Genomic DNA, 20,432 nt, shown 5'->3' on the forward strand with positions numbered 1-20,432 from the left:
AGACTGAAGCACAGTTAATTTTAGAACAGAGACAAACACGTCATGCACAAATTTTAAGCAGAATGATATTTGAGGTAAGGGGTGCTGAAAATCTGTGTCACCCACAGTACAAGTAGCCAGGCAACCTGAGGCCGAGCTGATTTTATAGACTACACAGAACTCAGAAGTATGTATTAAGTATCTAATGTCTGGGGAGATAAGTAAACTAGAATGCGTCATCCATTGTTCTTAAGAATATTATTATTTGGAAAGCAAAAATTATACATGTGAAAATCTGAGGTAATATCCAATCAGGAATTCCATGCTGTAATAGAAAACATGTTATATTCACAGGGATTATGGGGACCCATAGGTATGAGATTGCCACTCAGAGCATTATTTAACCAGTTATGATCTATAAGTTTCAGGCACACCAAAGTTAACTTTGAAACAGACTCCATATGGCAAACAATGGCAAGTTGGATAAATAATGGTCAACTCTACAGACTATCTGACAGACATTAAAACACGTCTACAATCATGAATATGTACTGTAGCATGGAAAACTGCTTATGACATAAAGTAAAAAAGAAGAAAATAAAATATGACAAGGCCTGGTTACAACTGTATAAAACTAGCCACATGATAATAGTAGGGGACTTTAACATCCCACTGACAGCATTAGATAGATCATTGAGGCAGAAAACTGACAAATTCCAGACTCAAATTCAACACTTGGACCTAATAGACATCTACAGAATACTCCATCAACCACAGAATACACAATTGACAAATTCTGGACTCAAATTCAACAATTGGACCTAATAGACAGCTACAGAATACTCCACTCATCAACCACAGAATACACATTCTTCTCATCTGCACATGGAGCATACTCCAATATCAACCACATGCTCAGCCATAAAGTATCTCAATAAATTAAAAGAAAATCAAAATCATACCAAACAAACAGTTGGACCACAGTGGAATAAAAATAGAAATCAATACCAAGAAGACTCCTCAAAGGTACATAACATGGAAGTTAAACAACTTGCTCCCTAATAACTTTTGGGTAAACAATAAAATTAAGGCAGAAATAAAAAAAATTCTAAAAAATTATTTGAAATAAGTGAAAACAGACATGCAACATACCAAAATCTCTGGGATCCAGCAAATGCAGTGTTGGGAGGAAAGTTTATAGTGCTAAATGCCTATCTCAAAAAGAAAGACCTTACATTAATGATCTAACATCATACCAAATGGAAGCAGAGAAACAAGAACAAACTAACCCCAAAGCTAGCAGAAGAAAATAAATAAATTAAAATCTAGCAGAACTGAATAAAATTGAGACCGAAAAATCCATACAAAGAATCAGTGAAACCTAAAGGTGTTTCTTTGAAAAGATAAACAAGATCAATAGCTGCTAGCTATATTAACACAGAAAAAAAGAGAGAAGATCAAAATAAGAACAATTGGAAGTGACAAAGGTGACATTACAACTGACCCCAGAGAAATACAAAAGATCCTCAGAGGCTATTATGAACATCTCTATGCACACAAACTAGAAAATCTAGAGGAAATGGATAAATTCCTGGAAATACACAGTCTCCCAAGATTGAATCAGGAAGAAATTGAAACCCTGAGCAGACCAATATCAAGTTCCAAAATTGAATCAGTAATTAAAAAAAAAAAAGACCAAAACAACACCCTACCAACCAAAAATTGCCCTGGGCCAGATGGATTCACAGTCAATTTCTAGCAGATATACAAAGAAGAACTGGTATCAATTCTGCTGAAAGTATTTTAAAAAATCAAGGAGGAAGACCTCTTCCCTAACTCATTTTATCAGGCATCAGCCTGTTACCCAAACGTGGCAAAGACACAACAAAAAAGAAAACTACATGCCAATATCCCTAACAAACATAGACGCAAAAATCCTTACCAAAATACTAGCAAGTTGAATCCAACAGCATATCAAAAAGTTAACCTACCATGATCAAGTAGGCTTCATTCCCAGGATGCAAGGCTGATTCAACATATGCAAGTCAATAAATGTGATTCACCACATAAACAGAATTAAAACAAAGACCCTGTGATCATCTCAATAGATGTAGAAAAAAGCTTTTGATAAAATCCAACATCCTTTTATGATAAAAACCTTCAAGGAACATACCTCATAATAATAACAGCCATCTATGACAAACCCACAGCCAACAGCATACCGAATGGGCAAAAACTGTATGCATTCACACTGAGAACTGAAACAAGACAAAGATGCCCACTCTCACCACTCCTATTTAACATAGTACTGGAAGTGCTACCCAGAACAATCAGGCAAGAGAAAGAAATAAAAGGCGTCCAAACAGGAAAAGAAGTCAAACTATCTCTCTTCATGAATAATAAAATTCTACACCTAGAGAACCCTAAAGACTCCACCAAAATACTGCTGGAACAGATAAACAACTTCAATGAAGTTTAGAATATAAAATTAATGTACAAAAATAAGTAACATTTCCATTCAAGCTGAGACTCAAATCAAGGTTGAAATCCCATTTAAAGTAGCTGTAAAAAAAAAACAACAAAAAACAAAAGAGAAAAACCTAGGGATACGTCTAAACAAGAAGTTGAAAGATCTCTACAAAGAGAACTACAAAACACTGCTGAAAGAAATCAGAGATGACACAAACAAATGGAAAACATTCCATGCTCATGGACTGGAAGAATCAATATTGTTAAAATGGCCACACTGCCCAAAGCAATCTACAGATTAAATGCTATACCTATCAAACTACCAACACCATTTTTTCAAGGAACTAGAAAAAAATTATAAAATTCCATATGGAACAAAAAAGAGCTCAAATAGCCAAAGCAATCCCATGCAAAAAGGATAAAACCAGAGGCATCACATTACTTGACTTTAAACTATAAGGCTATATACAGACCAAAGGAACATGATACTTGCACAAAAACAGACACACAGGCTAACAGAACAGAGTAGAGAACTCAAAAATAAAGGGACACAGCCACCTGATCTTCAACAAAATTGACAAAAATAAGCAATGGGGAAAGGTCTTCCTATTCAATAAATGATACTGGGATAGCTAGCTAGCCATATGCAGCAGAATAATAAAGCTGGACTCCTACCTTTCACTATATACAAAAAATATCTCAAGATGGATTAAAGATTTAAGTGAAGACTTTCTAAGAATCCTAGAAGAAAAACTAGGAAACACCATTCTGGACATTGACCTTGAGGAATAATTTATGACTAAATTCTTAAATGCAACAAAAACAGAAATTGATAATGGGAACAAATTAAATGAAAGAGCTTCTGCACAGCAGAAGAAACTATCAACAAAGTAAACAGATAAGCTACAGAATGGGAGAAAATATTCACAAACTATGCGTCCAACAAAGGTCTAATATCGAGAGTCTATAAGGAACTTAAACAACAGAACAAGCAAAAAACAAATAACCTCATCAAAAAATAGGCAAAAACATGAACAGACATTGCTTAAAAGAAGACATACAAGTGGCAAACAAACTTATGAAAAATGCTGCACATCACTAATTAGAGAAATGCAAATCAAAACCACAATGAGATGCCATCTCACACCAATCAAAATAGCTATTATTAAAACGTTAACCAACAACAGATGCTGACAAGGATGTCGAGAAAAGGGAATGCTTATACATAGTTGGTGGGAATGTAAATTACTTCAGCCACTGTTGAAAGCAGTTTATAGATTTCTCAAAGAACTTAAACAGAACTACCATTCAGCCCAGGTATCCCATTACTGGAGATATATATATATCTCAAAGGAAAATAAATCATTCTACCAAAAAGACACATACACTTGTACCTTCATTGCAGCACTATTCGCAATAGTGAAGATGTGGAATCTACCTAGGAGTCTATCCACACTGGATTGGGTAAAGAAAATGTGGTACATATATACCATAAAATACTATGCAGCCATAAAAATGAATGAAATCATGTACCTTACAGCAACATGGATGCAGCTGGAGGCCATTATCTTGGGCAAATTAACACAGATATAGAAAACCAATACCACATATTCTCATAAGAGGGAACTGAACATTGGGTACTTATGCACATAAAGGTGGCAACAATAGAAACTGGGGACTACTAGAGTGCAGAAGGAAGGCGGCAAGGGTTGAAAAACTATTGGGTACTTTGCTTAGTACCCAAGTGGCAGGATCAGTTATACCCCAAACGTCAGCATTGTGCAATATACCCAGGTAATAAACCTGCACGTGTACCCCATGAATCTAAAATAAAAGTAGAAATGTAAAAAATAGCATTTGATTTTAGTTAGTGTTTCTGCAATTTACTGGGGTTTGTTCTGAATTTTTGTTCATGATCTGACAACTGTAGAAAGGAAAAAATTCTTCCCAACCAGGGCTTAAAGGCAAAAATACACACACACACACACACACACACACACACACACACACACACACTGCCACCCCTATACACACACACCAACTGTGTAAAATTATGTGAATGAGGACTAGAAGGAAAAGAAAACATGATTTGTTAGGGTAGATAACAAATTTGCATTCACGCCCGCTTGGGTCCTAATCTTGGCTCTACCACTTACTAACTATATGCCTTGAACAAGTCAGTAACCTCTCTCAAACAATTTCCTCATTTGTAAAAAGCAACAACAAAGTTTCATGTAGAATATATGAGGATAAGTTGCTAGCAGAATATCTGGCACACCGGAGGCATCAAATAAAGTTTATTCTCCCACATGTTTTCCCCTATATACAGGGGTCTGGTGTTCAGGTATTACACAGTTTAGGAAATGAAGGTGAATCCACCTTGGCTTGGTGGATTCTTTACAGATCTTGCTCCTTCCCCTGTACTCACAGGCTTCAATACCTTCCGTAAAGTCAGATGCAAGGCCATCTGCTGCGGGAGGTGAAGATGGTAGGGTCGGAGATATAGGGACACTGAAAAAGTATCTGGTTTATGAATAATGACAGAACCCAAACTAGGGAAACAGAAGGGTGATTTAGAAGCATTGAGACCCACTGGGTTTGGAGGCCATCAGTTTACAGTTGGCCCTCACCAGGACCAGAATCCCTAGGCTATCACCAACTTGTTGATGGCAGGCCCTGTTATTTTTAGTGACTCTCTGGCCAGGAAAGTAAAGTCAGAAAGTGAAGGGGGGTAGAGGAAACACATTTCTTGATTAGGGTCTGAATATATACAAGCATTCTAGGCATTGGCCTGTGAGACAGCAGTAGCATTCTTTGCACATACCACAGCCTATTTGTATGGAAAATTTTGATAAGACATGTCAACCTCAGAGTAATTTCAGTGACATTTTTGCTAGCAAAAATGATTATTACTTAACTAGATCCTGGTACTCGATGCAAAAGGCAAAAATCTATGGCAATGCCATAGATTCACAACGTGGTAAAGGTGCACTAAGCAGAGTGCCGATGTATTTGTATATGCAACACAGTTCTTGTCCCTGGGGCCACAGTACCCTTAAAAGGGAATACAAGTTTATGAGGAGGGATGTAACACCATCAAACTACTCAGTAAGTTGTTCAAAGTTTCACTCTGATCAGTGATCAATTGATAATTAAGGTTGGTCCCCAATAATCTCTGTAGTCAACAGAGGGCCCTGGAGAGTTAGTTACAATCTCTGTACCAATAACAAACTCATTATAAGCCAAACAGTTCGCAACTCTTAACCCAGTCATTTGGCTCTTACAACATTGTAAAGAGAAAGAAATAAAGCATTAGTCCATTTAAAAATAAATGTATCACCCTCATGATCAATTTTCATGTTTCCCCAAAGAAGAGCTTTTATATGATTTTTATCTGCCAGGTACATATGCTTTATATGGACTGCCGAGACCTGCTGGGACCGAAAAAAAAAAAAAACGAACAAACAAACAAAAAATCACCCTGCGTAGGAGACTAGCACAACTGTAAACTGATGGCCTCCAAACCCAGTGGGTCTCAATGCTTCTAAATCACCCTTCTGTTTCCCTAGTTTGGGTTCTGTCATTATTCATAAACCAGATACTTTTTCAGTGTCCCTATATCTCTGACCCTACCACCTTCACCTCCCTCAGCAGATGGCCTTGCATCTGACTTTACAGAAGGTATTGAAGCCATTAGGCCAGAATTTAACTTTTCTGTCTCCAAACCTACATATTTACCTAAAGGACTGCCATCTTACTCGGATTCTTGCTTGTTGCAATAAAGGGCTATGTCCTCCCCTCTTGCCTCCTGCCTTTTCAAAGCCCTGGTATATTTAAATCAGAAAGTAAATCATTACGTCAAAGAGACATCTGTAACCCCATGTTTATTGTGGCATTGTTTACAATAGTCAAGATATTAAATCAAACTAGGTGTCCACTAACAGATGAATGAATAAAGAAAATGTAGTATATACACACAATGCCATGAAAAAGAACAAAATCCTGTCTTTCACAGCAACATGGTTGGAAATGGAGGTCATTACATTAAGTGAGATAAGCCAGGAGCAGAAAGTTGAACACTGCATTTTCTCACTAATATGCGAAAGCTATTATTAAACAAAAGTTGATTTCATAGAAGTAAAAAGTAAAAGAGAGGGTACTAGAGGCTGGGAAGGGTTGGGGGAAGGAAGGATAGGGAGAGATTTGTTAAAGGATACAAAATTACAGCTAGACAGGAGGGATAGGTTCTAGTGTTCTATACCACTGTAGGTTGACTATTGTTGACAATAACATATAGTTTCAAATAGCTAGAATGAAAATATTAAATGTTCCTAACAGAAAGAAATGATAAATATTTGACATGACAGATATGCTAAGTACCCTGATATAATTATTTACATTATACATATCAAAACATCCCTATGTACCCCATGAATACGTACAAGTACTATCTGTCAATTAACAAAATTAAAAAGCTCTAGTTTGTAACTTTCTACCAGCTTCTCCTATGCCCTGTCCACTGGCTGCCTCCAGGCAGCGTTTAAATCACTCAGGTCTCTTCTACCTTAAATCAACTCTTCTTCCCCACAGGTCCTGCTTTCTGTCTCCATCTTTATAGTCAGTATCTTAAGGGTTATCTAAACCTGCCCTTTCCGCTTCTCAATTTCTCCCTCACTCCTCAACTTCTTGCATCTGGCTCCCATTCTGATCATGCCATTGAAATTATTCTCACCAAGATCACTAACGACCTCTTTGTTGCTAAAGCAATAGGCATTTTTAGTCTTTATTATTTTATATAACCTTTATGGGCATGTGGATTTCCTGACCCTGCTATCTTGAAATGCTATTTTCCCTTGGCTTCCATGATAGCATACTCAACTGGTCTTTCTCTTGTGTTTCTGGCTAATCTTCATCTCTCTCACTTTCAAATTGTGGTAAAATGCATATAACAAAATTTTACCAATTTAACCATTTTTAAGTGTACAGTTTGGTGGCATTACATATATTAACATTCTTGTTCAACCATCACCACCATCCTTCTTCAGAAAGTTTTCATTCCCCTAAACTGAAACTCTATAACTATTAAACGCTACCTCTCCATTTCCCCCTCCTGTCAGCCCCTGACAACCACCATTCCACTTTCTGTCTCCACGAATTTGACTACTCTAGATAGCTCACATATGTGGAATCATACAGTATTTGTCTTTTTGTGACTGGTGTATTTCACTTAACTCATTGGCCTCAAGATTCACCCATGTTGTAGTACGAGTCAGAATTTCCTATCTGTGGTTGAACAATATTCCATTGTATGTATATACCACATTTTGTTTATCCATTCATCTCAATGGACACTTGGGTTGTTTCCACCTTTTGGCGACTGTGAATGCTGCTGCTGTGAACATAGGTGTACTCTCTCTTTTTCTTCATCTACATTTTAAATATTGGTGATTTTCAAGGTTCTACTCTGGACTCCCTTTCTCATTCTATACTCTCCTTGGGCAATTTTATCTATACTTGTGGCTTACTGCTTACATGCTAGCGACTCTCAGAGCTGTAATTCATTTATTTTTCTTCTAGAGTTCAGGTCTCAAATCCATATATATATATAAAGATATCTATATCTATACGTTTTTTAACATCACAGGCACCCTAAGCACAACATGGGCAATACTGGGCTTCTGATTCTTGTCCTCACATTTACAATGTGTCCTGTCTCCGTAAATAACACTCACCAAAGCCCCCACTTACTCATGCCAGACACTGGGCACTATCTTCTGCCAACCACAGCACTGCCACTTGTGGAGCTCCCAGGGATCCCACTGAACCTCAAGATCTTTGGGTGACTACTTCTCACTTTGCCATCCCTTAAGAAGGTCCTTAAAGATCAATGTGTTGTCCTCTAGAAAATCCCTCTCCATTACTTCCCCCTACATAAAATAGCACCTCCTCAGGCTGTATTCCTGTCCCCCTTTCTTTACTTCTCTTCATAGCATTGAAACAGCATTTAACACACAGCAAGCACTCATTATGCATTTGCTAGATGAATGAATAACTCCTTGACATCTTCCTTCTCCAATCCTTTCTATTAGGTTGGTGCAAAAGTAACTGTGTTTTTTTTCCTTTTTTTGCCACCTAAATAGTACTCAAATCCACCCATTAACCTCTACCCCAGCTGTCACCACTATAGCCAGATGCTAATCATCTTCTACCTGGTCTCTCTGCTGTCTAATCATGTCCCTTCCTGATCTTTCCTTTACACAGCCATCAGAGTGACCATTCTAAAATATAAAACAGGTAGTTTTACTTCTACGCTTAAAGGACTTCAGCATCTCTTATGATACAACCAGAGTTCTTCTTTAGCCTGGCAAGGCCCTTCCTGATCTGTCTGTCTGTCCAGCCCTACCTGTCACTATTCCCTCAATGCTGCAGCTCATTACTGAACTTCTTTCAATTTCATTAATATGCCAAATGCTTCTCTTATTTTCCCTCCAGATCTTTGAAGCTGCTACTCTTTCTGCCCAAACAATTTCCCTTTCTCTGATGTCCTCCTCTCCCCAACACTTGGCTAGCTCTTCCTTTTCCTCCGGGTCTCAGATTAGGCGCCTCGAAACTTGGAAGCCTTGTCTGGCCTCCGCACACCAGTTCTGGCGTAGCTGTTGCTGCTGAGGACTCCCATGGCATCCTGTACTTCTCCCGCCACAGCACTCAGCACTCTGGAATGGAACTGCCTATTTCATTAACATTCCCTACAGTGGGCCATATCTCCATCAGGGCTGAGAACCCTGACTGTCTCATGCAAAATCTACTCTCTGCCTCTGAACAGTGATGGAGCCATGGTAGAAGCTTAATACCTGATACATAATGCTTTAAAAAATTTTGCTTGAGACATTTCAAACCTCCAGAAAAGTAAAAAAAATCTTATAATAGTATAACAGACATTCATACCCACCAGCTATATTCAGCAATTGTTAACATTCAGCCATATTTTCTTTATCTAACCATCTACCTCTCTATATTTATTTGACACATTATTTTAAGGTAAAACACAGAGAAAACAAGTGAATTCTTAAGTCTTACCAACACATCCATAGAACATGTAAGATAAGCTACTGAAGATAAGGAGGAAAAGGAACCATAAAGAAAATCTCTAAACCTCTACTTAAGCCTAGTTAAGTAAAATTCAGAAATGAGAACATTAATCTCTGCACCACAGTTTATAAATGTACCCTCATTCCATCATTTAGTTCTCAGAAGTCTTATAAGGCAACTTGATTAATAAACAAAAGGAATCCCATGAAGAACCTGTAGCTCTAGGAGGGAAGGGGAAAGAAAATCAATATTTCAATATTTTCTGAGTGTCCATGATGCACCCAACAATTATGTTACCTCTAATTATTCTCACAACAAACAAGATGTATTATACCTCTACTTTGAAGATGAGAGTGGAGCTTAGTGAGGTCAAGGTATTTGTCCAGCTCATAAGCTAGTATGCAGTGGTACGATCACGGCTCACTGTAGCCTTGAGCTCTTGGATTCAAGGGATCTGCCTGCTTCAGCCTCCTGAATAGCTGCAACTACAGACGTGGGCCACCACACTGACTACTTGTTTTTAATTTTTTTTTTTTTTTTTTTGTAGAGAGATGAGGTCTTGCTATATTGCCCAGGCTGGTCTTGAACCCCTGGCCTCAGATAATCCTCCAGCATCAGCCTCCAAAAGTGTTGGGATTACAGGCGTGACCCACCATGCCTGGTCTAAATTAAAATTTTAATTAAAAATTGTAAATTAAAAAATTTTTACTGTGGTATGAGATGGGTAAAATTTATCTTATTGCTTTTATTATACAAGGGATGCTTAGGTTAATCTAGTCCTAATTCTTACTACCACTATGGTATAGATGAGGCAGGGCTAATTAAAGCAGTGACCATAGAACAAGAAGAATCAGAAGTGAAGGTTCTGGTGCTGTGGTAATGCCACTGTCTAACCCTAGAAAAGTCACTCAAACTCTCCTCACTCAAGAATGTTCATCTGTAAAATGAGATGTTGGATTAGATTATCAATGAGGTTCCTTCCAGCTGTTTTAAAGACAAAACACAAATGAAACCTACAATTCTTAGTGATTTACTTCCATCATCATCTGGTGAGGGCCAAGTTGTAGGTCTCACCGATCCCAGGCCTATCCTCTGTGCATTCTCAGTAAATGTACTCATTTAGGGGACTGTCAATGCAGGCCAACATTAATTGGAATGTTGGTCAGTACAAGTGGTAATTACAAGAAACTTCAAGCTTCCAGAAGCAGATGTTCCCACAGATTCTGACACAATAACTGATGATGATGAAGGCTGTGCCTTTCAAAAGAGAAGCCATGGAAAAGTTTCATTCCAGGGGAAACTCCCATTCGTCCCTAACCTTGTGTATCTTCTGCCAGGCAAGCTAGCCTGCTTATCACCCTTATAATGATTTTAAAAAAAATATTCTTTACTCCGTTAGATAGTATGGTTTAAGAGCTCTGCCTTGGTCACCTCTATATCCCTAGCTTTTACCATAAAACTTGGCACAGAGTTGGTGATCAATACATGTTTATGGAATGAATAGCTAATCTCACCATCCCTGAGTATTCCACACCAACTGACCTTCATGGCTCAGCTCAGATGTCATCTCTACCTCCCCTCCCCAAACTCCCATTATATTGTAAGTGTATTTCTCCTATGGTGCATCTTATTTTCTTATTACCGTCATTTACATATATCTTAGTTCCCCAGTAAAGTCAAATGCTCTGAGATAGAAGCTATCTCTTGCTTACCATTGAAAAACTACAATACCCAGGCACAAAATAAATGTAGAATGAGCACATCATTCATATATATATATATATATATATATATATACATAAAATATGTACACACACACGCGTGCACACACACACACACACACCCCAAAACACTCAGCACAGTGCTTTACAGTTAGTAGTCATTCAGTAAATGCTAGTGAATAAATTAAATGCTTTCTGAAAATGTTATGGTGAAACTAGTACCCTAAAACTATAAATGTTTGTAAATTATTCCAAATCTCTGGGAAAAATATAGTAAACTAGATTAAAAGTCATAAAAATGGTCTATCCTTGACAAATAATCCCACTTCTGGGATTGTGACCTTAGAAAATAGATGAATAGACACAAAGCAAACCAAACCAACAATAAGATGTGTATAAAAATTTAGCATAGCATTTTTTATAGTGAAAATGGGAAGATAGTAAGAATTAAAGCATATACTATGGCATGTTGATATAACATTATACTGTTATTCCATGATAGTTCTGATGACCCATGAAAGTAAAAGATGCTGTGACTCACAGTAAGTAAAATACAAAGTTCACACTCATTATGATATGCACTGTGGAAAATTAGGAATGCCTGTGAGAAGACCAAATATGCAAAAATAGAAAAATAGTTATTTTAGGATGGCGTTGTTATGGGTGATTTTCTCCTCAAGGTTTTCTTTAAATGTATTATGTTACTTTGCATTAATATAATAAAAAATTTGGTATAGTCAACATGAGCTTTTCCTTAATGTGACTGATTATATTTCCCAAAGATAACTGTTTAGTGAGGATCAAAGCATAAAATTAAATTGCCTACTAATGAGCTATTGCTTCAGTATTTAACACTAAGACTCAGGTGTCACCTGAGTCTTATACGTCATGAGGTATAAAGTACAAGCATGTTGTGTGTGGTGCAGGAACAGATTTGGATGAGAAACAAGAAGTGACACCCAGTAAAGGAATCTCAGGAACCACTTAATAGCAGATAGGATTATTCATTCAAGGAAATGATCAATACAGCTTTCCCTAGGGGATTGGTTTCAGAACCTTCCTTCCCCCACAAGAATCCATTCATGCTCAAGTCCCCCAGTAGGGCCCACTGAATCCAGCAATATGAAAAGCTAGCTGCCTTTGGTTTCATATACCATGAATACTGTATTTTCAGTTTACTTTTGGTTGCGGATCTGGAATCCATGGATATGGAAGTTCGACTGCATTTATTGAAAAAAAAAATCACTTATAAGTAAGCCCGTGCAGTTCAAACCCATGTTGTTCAAGGGTCAACTGTACTAGTTCCTGAAAGGGTTAAATAAAGGAGGGTGCAACCCAGAAGGGATATAGAGAGAAGGGAGAGGGACTAATGATGGTTGTCTTTTCGGTTCTCTGCCATCTCCTACCACCTTAACCCATCTCTGTTATCTATCAGGGATGTGCAAATGATGGCCTGCAGGCCAAGTATAGTCCATTGCCTGTTTTTGTAAATAGCTTTACTGAACACAGCCAAGGCCATTTCTTTATGTATTATCTTTGGCTGTTTTCACACTACAATGATTTGAACAGTTTTGACTGAGACTTGTATGACCAGCAAGGCAAAATATTTACAATTTGGCTCTTTAAAGGTACATTTGTCCCATACCCCCATATATAAGGAGATTTATAAAGCAACACCCTATTTAGATAATGGGCCACCTTTTCCTGTTACTTTTTCTTCACCAGCCTGGAAGATAGGATGATCATATAATTTATCATCCAAAATGAAATGTTTTGAGGGTGAAAGGCAGTGCTAACTAGACTATTTTCCAGGAACACAGACTTGAACCAGGATTGTCCCATACAGACCCAACATATGGACCATCTAGTATAAGGGCTAGCAGTACAAGATCAGTTTTCAAAGGGCACTTATGATCTGCGGCTATAGACACAGAAAGCTTAGGTGGTTTCTCTTCCTGTTTCTTCCTATTTCTAATGCCCTCAGGTACCTTTCCACTGAGCCCTGTCCCAACTCTGTCCTAGAGCCTGCTCTGGCCCCTGAATATTCCAGCTGTTGGAACATCATGCAGGGTACCATATCTCCACTTTGTTTGTTTGTTTGTTCTAGATGGAGTCTTGCTCTGTCACCCAAGCTGGAGTGCAGTGGCATGATCTTGGCTCACTGCAACCTCTGCCTCCTGGGTTCAAGTGATTCTCATGCCTCAGCCACTCGAGTAGCTGGGATTACAGACATGCGCCACAACGCCCAGCTAATTTTTGTATTTTTAGTAGAGACAGCGTTTTGCCATGTTGGCCAGAGTGGTCTTGAACTCCTAACCTCTGGTGATCTGCCCACCTCGCCTACAAAAGTGCTCCATATTTCCACTTTCACTAGAGCAACAGGAGAAAACACCTATTCGTCCACACTAAATAATTATTCCAAGTCAATACAGTGAATTTTATACCTGCAAATTTTAATATCAAGACAACTTCTTAAAATGCTATTCTTAAGTGGAAGAATTTCAGTTTCTCTTCTCAAATATTTAAAAAATGACCACCAGTCATAGCATTTATTACAATGAGGCCCCAAAACAAATATGGTATATTATTCATGATTTGAGCTTTTAATATTCACCATTACTGTTTAGAGAATTACTATTCAAGAATGAGGTTTCTAATTTTATTATTGCAGAATTTTTTTTAAAAGAAGAAAACACAAACACCCCCCCACACTTTTTTTTTAAGTAAAAAATGTTTGATGCTGTGGAGAAATAGGAGTAAAATAAAAGATGTTTAGAGTAGCTTTGATGAAATATAGGATGTTACACCACACTTTGTGAGACTATTCTGTGTGAACAATAATAGCTTGTAGCTTTAGGACCTCTCTGAATGGCTTTCCAAATATTGCCATCTGGTGGAATTTCAGTTAATTGTTTCTTTGTTCTAAGGGCTCCTGGAGGTGACTCTTGAAGACATTACTTACAGAGACTTAGAGTAATAGTTCGAAATAACTGAAGGTCAAAATGATTGCATCTCAAAGACAAATCCCAAACTGAAAAAAATGAGGCTTTCTAGGTTCCTCATCTCTGTCGCAAGCATGCTCGCATGCTCTCACTCTCTCTTTCTGCCTCTCAAAGCCAACAGAGTGGCTTTCTTGATCCTTAACAATACCAAATAAAAATCATTTATTTGTAAATAGCGATGTCATGAGTTCATTTTGACCATATCTTGATAGTCTACCCTCCCCATCTATCATAAGATTTTTCAAAATTAAACTTTAATTAATTGGCTTGACCATTTTTGGAGGAATTGCTAATAGCAATTAATTAGCCCTTCGTACACTTGGGAAATGGAATTTGGTTTGAAAAATAGTGTTTTAAAAGAGCATATTTACTCAAATATTGGCTTTAATTGTGTACTGGAATTTTGAAAATAAATTTGTTACGACGACAATATTACTACTCACTTTAAATTAATTTTTAAGCAAGGAGTCATGCAACACAATTTATATAAACCTTACCTTGAGCATCCAGGCTTTCTCCCTGGCTGTTGAAATGAACTGTTCCTCTGGGAAACAGGACACTGGGATAGTAAAAATGGAAGAAAAAAAAGAGTGCAAGCATTTAATATGATGAAAATACGGAAGCAAAGAGGTATAATTTAGTTTAGTGGGTGTGGTCAGCAATGGAAAAAAATTAAAGAAAAAATACACGCCAAATATCCAAAAGTCAATCGATCTTACCATATGAAAGCGATTAAGTCAGCCAGACAATAGAATTATACTCTCAATATATATTATTAGATCAATTCTCATATTGATTAATAGTTGATAAAAATTTATTATAATGTCAGTCCTGTGAAAATAATTTTTCTTTTGTTTTTCCCCTGCCCTGATAGTCTGATGTGACGGGAATCATGTCGGCGGATAACCCCAAGGAGCAGTGCCTCTAGTGGGATATCAAATACCAACATCAATTAAAGTACTAAATTCCCCAAACTTAGGTTTTTCCAGGTTTTATATTTAGTATCAACACAGGATTTTTCTAGTCAAAAAGATTTTTAATTTCCACAGGATAAGCATTATAAACGACTTTAAAATGTACATACCAATAAGCAGTAATTTAGTAATTTACTGTCTTTTCTTTTTTTTTTTTTTTTTTTTTTTGGAGATGGAGTCTCGCTCTGTCGCCCAGGCTGGAGTGCAGTGGCGCGATCTCGGCTCACTGCAAGCTCCGCCTCCTGGGTTCACGCCATTCTCCTGCCTCAGCCTTCTGAGAAGCTGGGACTACAGGCGCCCGCCACCACGCCCGGCTAATTTTTTTGTATTTTTAGTAGAGTCGAGGTTTCACCGTGGTAGCCAGGGTGGTCTCGATCACCTGACCTCGTGATCCGCCCACCTTGGCTTCCCAAAGTGCTGGGATTACAGGCGTAAGCCACCATGCACGGCCAATTGACTTTCGTTATATGAATTAGCTATTTATTTTCAAAATATGCTTTGACTAAATGAGGCAGTAAGACAGTAAACTGATGAGGGACAAATCCAATTCTGGAGGCTGAGAAATGCAGGAGTCTGAGTTTGCTTTGAGAATCCAGTGTTTGGGGGATGAACGGTTACTGAGGAGGTCGCTATGTTTCAACCGGATGCTGCTATAAATGACCTGACTTGCATATACATATGAGCCTTAACTCTCTTCCCCACTTTCCACCTAAGCCCTACATTGCTCTTCTGTGTTTTCTATGACCATTTCAGAAATGACTTGGTGTTTATTTAGCTTAAAATCAATTGTGTAAAAATAAAATATTTGTGATAGATCCAACATGGTGTGATTATTCCCAGACACAGTTCTGGAGATGTTGCTGGTAGAACTATTATTTTTTTAATTAAAAGGGGGGAGGTAGGCATTTTATAGTTTTTCTCTAAGGGAAAAAGGAGATGTTTAGTTAAAAAAAGGCAAAAAACAAAATGGCAAGAGTCAAGAGAATAAAAGTAAAGGTGACAACTGAATTGTTATACTACTCAGTGAAGGATCTTAAAAATAATTAATAAACTTGGGCTTGTTTAAAAATCAGAAAACTTAACATGAATAGTGTACATAGTGTCAATAACTAAATTTAGATATATTGACTACAATCTAAGTTTTTTCCTTCAGATACAATAAGTTGAATCTCTTTACATATTTTGCAGCAGAATTTAATTTTATGAATACTTTATATCTTTCTATAATTGAATGATAGTTGATAAACCTAAATTCGGATTTTAACAATATTGGTTCCCATCCATGTCAGTTTCTATTCTTAAGTCCTTCAATTTTCCAGAAATTTCAACTGAATCAGAATGAAATTTTCATTTATCTACTTTATTTAATAGTACCCAGTAGCTGTGCAAGCCACTGGCCACCAAGCTACGAAGCAGGAACATAAGGTTTCTAGTTCATCTATAAAGCAGATAATTAGCCCTTAGAAAATTCAGAATTGTCTGTATACAATTGGCCTTTTTCTATTTTCCGACAACGGTCCATTGCTAGTTTTTCAGCAGCTGCAGTGGATCAGTTTGGAGAAGAATGACATTATTTATTGAACACCTTATGCACCAATCATTTCACAAATTTTATCTAATTTAATCCTCAAAATTATCTTATTATAAATGAAGAAACAGAGGCTCAGAGTAGTGGGGCAATTTTCCCAATATCATGCAGCTAGAAAGGGATAGATTTTAATTGAGTCTGGCAGACCAGTATCTATCTCCTTTCTCTTTCATCTGTATGTCCACACTAAAATACCTTAATAGCAGTCATTTGACATAGATTAGAAATACCTGGAGAGCTTTCACTCCACCATCATAAGTTCAGGACCTAGCATATGGTAGGTGCTCAAGAAGTCCCAGCCTTGCAAGGATAGAGGTCTAGCCTTCCCATGCAGCCTTTGCTAGTGGGGATAGGAGTGAGGCAAAGCTTGCTCCTGCTGTGTTTGGCAGGAATAGAGCTCTTATTGTCTGCAAGTCTCACACTTTACATAAAAACGAACTCAAAATGGATCATGGCATAAATGTAAAATGTAAGACTACAAAACTTGTAGAAAAAACAAAAAACAGGAGAAAATCTTTAGGATCAGAGCTGGCAAAGTGTTCTCAGCCTTGACACCAAAAACACAATCTGTAAGAGGAAAAATTGGTAAATTGGACTTCATCAAAATTAAAAACTTTTGCCCATGTGAAGCAGATATAAATACAAGATATAAACTAGAAGAAAGTATTTGCAAGCCCAATATCTGACAAAGAACTAGTGTCTAAAATAAAGAACTCTCAAAATGCAACCAAATAAACCAACTAAGTTGGAAAATGGGAAAAAGATATGAACAGACATTTAACTGAAGAGGATATAGATATACAGAGAGCAAATAATATTAAATGATATACAATATTATTAGCCTATAGATAAAAGAAAATTAAAACTACATGAGACATCACAACATACCTATCAGAATGGCTAAAATAAAAAATAGTGACAACACCAAATGTTGGCGAGAGTTTGAAGAAACTAGATCACTCATATATTGCTTCTGAGAATGTAAAATGGTAGAGCTCCTGTGGAAAACAGTTTAGTAGTTTTAAAAGCTAAACATGCAACTACCATATCACCCAGCAATTGCTCACTTTGGCATACACCCCAGAGAAATGAAAACTTGTTTATAGCAGTTTTATACATAGTAGCCCCAAACTGGAAACCACCCAGATATCTTTCAACAGGTTAATGGTTAAACAAACTGTGCTACATCCAAACTTCAGAATACTACCCAGCAGTGAGAAGGAACCAACTATTGATAGAAAGTAACAACCTGAATGAATCTCCAGAGAATTAGGTTGAGTGAAAAAAGAAAGTCCTTAAAGGTTATATACTGCATAATTCCATTTATCTAACATTTTTAAAATGGGAAAACTATAGAAATGGAGCACAGATTAGTGGTTGCCAGGGGTTAAGAGGAGGGGGTGAGGGCTGGAAGGAAGTGAGTGTGATTATAAAAGGCAACACAAATATTTTTGTGGTGATGGAAATGTTCTGAACCTTGATTGTATTGACACCAATATCCTGGTTGTGACATTGTGCTATAAGTTTGCAAGATGCTACCATGGCAGATTGGATAAAGAATATATGGGATCTCTCTATATTATTTCTTACAATTACATCTTAATGTACAATTATCTCAAAATATATATATTTCTAAATCAGGTAATTGGATAGGAACTAGAATTGAGCAAGATACATTAGTTTTATTTTCTTACCTTTTCAAAGAAAAGCAAAAGCCCCAAAGCAGTGGGCAAGATGGATCAGGAGTTTGCTCCATTTTGCACAGATCCAAGAAAAAAATAACTCACCCACTAACTTAGCATTCAGAAACCACTGCCAATGTTCTGCTATCCAATCTTGCCTACGTTGGAATTTTCTTTGCTGTTATTCGCCTTTCTCCCTCATGTACCTTCTTAATATATTAAAATTCACAATACACATATTCAAACCAGAAGTGGGTTTGAAATAGCAGCTTGATTACATTATGTATCTTTTTTTTTTTTTTGAGACAGAGTCTTGCTCTGTTGGTCAGGCTGGAGTGCAATGGCTCCATCTCTGCTGACTGCAACTTCCATCTCCTGGGTTCAAGCGATTCTCGTGCCTCAACCTCCCGCATAGCTGGGATTACAGGCATGTGTCACCACACCCCACTAATTTTTGTATTTTTTTTAGTAGTGATGGGGTTTTGCCATGTTGGCCAGGCTGGTCTTGAACTCCTGGCCTCAAGTGAGGCTGCCTGTCTTGGCCTCCCAAAGTGCTGGGATAACAGGTGTGAGCCATGGCACCCAGCCGATACATCCTGTATTTTTTAACGGATCTCTCATACCCTTAAGTTCACACTATCTAGGAATTTTCAAAATCTTATAAAATGTCCACATCTTATTTGCATAGAAATGGAATATTTAACATTTATTTTTACAAATGGGGTCTTGCAGTGATGCCCAAGCTAGAGTACAAGAGGCTATTCACAGGCACAATCACAATGTACTGCACCCTCAACCTCCTGGGCTCAAGCGATCCACCTGCCTCCAGATCGATCTCAAGTCACTGGGACTATAGGTACGTGTATGGAGTGGAATTTCATCCTTTGTGGTACTATTTTACGGATGACAAGGCAGGTGTTCTGTATTCAAAACTGGACCATACACTAAATAATGACAGAATTTTAATCGCCAACACACACAGAGGAACTTGCAAAATCCCCCTTCATGTTTGGAAAGATCATACTTTTATTCTTTAGCCATTCTGAGCACTAGGGCAGCTCCTCAGAAATGAGCAGCCATAAGCCAGCTGCTTTCTCTGGCTTGTTTGTTGGTTTTGTTTTCATTGAAAAGACCAAATATCTTTGTTAGGATAAGAGTCATGACTCTTTAACAAAGCACATTCTCTGTTTCTACAAAGGTCCATTTTCCCCATCCTCTAGAAATGTCAAATCCTCTTTCTTTGACAAACAAATCCAGAATTCCAGCATCCCATGTCCAAGGCACAGCAGCAGAACCTCTATCCTAGCTAGGGAGTCCCCCCATCCTCTGGCAAAGACTGCTACTTTCATGTCTGGCCACAAAAACTACAGGAACATGAAAGATCTATCAGAATGAAAAACATGTTTGTAAAAATATTTCAAATCATGCCATGCCATTGAAAGATTTCATTCTTTCTTCATTGCTATGTGTTTAACCAGTGAGGCTTCTGGTCAACACAAGGTTAAAGCATCCTCCTCACAGAGAGAGAGCATTACCACCTCCCCAGCTGTTCACAGCTTTTCCAAGAAGAGAACAGTACTGGGGCCTGAGCCCAGGTTTTCATCTAGGGAGTTTACTAAGCTGTCTTTGGATCTCCAGAATAAGCTGTATCCTGAATTCCAGACTCCCCATGGCCACTTTGAGATATTGAATCCCTTCAGTTGTAGATCACATTCTTTAGTGTGGGAGGTCCATAGCTTTCTAGGAATAAAGCAGCTTGCAGCATTAGCAGAAGGTCACAGGCCATTAATCCTGAGGTGGAGCCTACTAGATATTAATCTTTCAGAGAGCTCTGCCTCCGCCACGCAGTGCCTCAATTAATGGTCTTGGGTTGGGCTCAGGGCCTTCTCTAGGGGCAGCAGAGGGGAGGCCCAGACTCCCTCCCTTCT

At 37.8% G+C, this 20,432-nt stretch overlaps 1 protein-coding gene across 1 annotated transcript in view; it reads right to left on the minus strand.

Annotated features, from left to right (window-relative positions):
* The window catches only part of MAPRE2 (microtubule associated protein RP/EB family member 2), a 165,276-nt gene that overhangs the window by 122,218 nt on the left and 22,626 nt on the right, over positions 1 to 20,432 (minus strand). The window contains exon 2 of the mRNA XM_012506326.2: positions 14,758 to 14,819. The gene's annotated coding sequence lies outside the window, so the exon portion shown is untranslated. The remainder of the gene's footprint in view (positions 1 to 14,757; positions 14,820 to 20,432) is intronic.

Source organism: Nomascus leucogenys, chromosome 4 (assembly GCF_006542625.1).
Source record: "Nomascus leucogenys isolate Asia chromosome 4, Asia_NLE_v1, whole genome shotgun sequence".
Lineage (NCBI taxonomy): Eukaryota > Metazoa > Chordata > Mammalia > Primates > Hylobatidae > Nomascus > Nomascus leucogenys.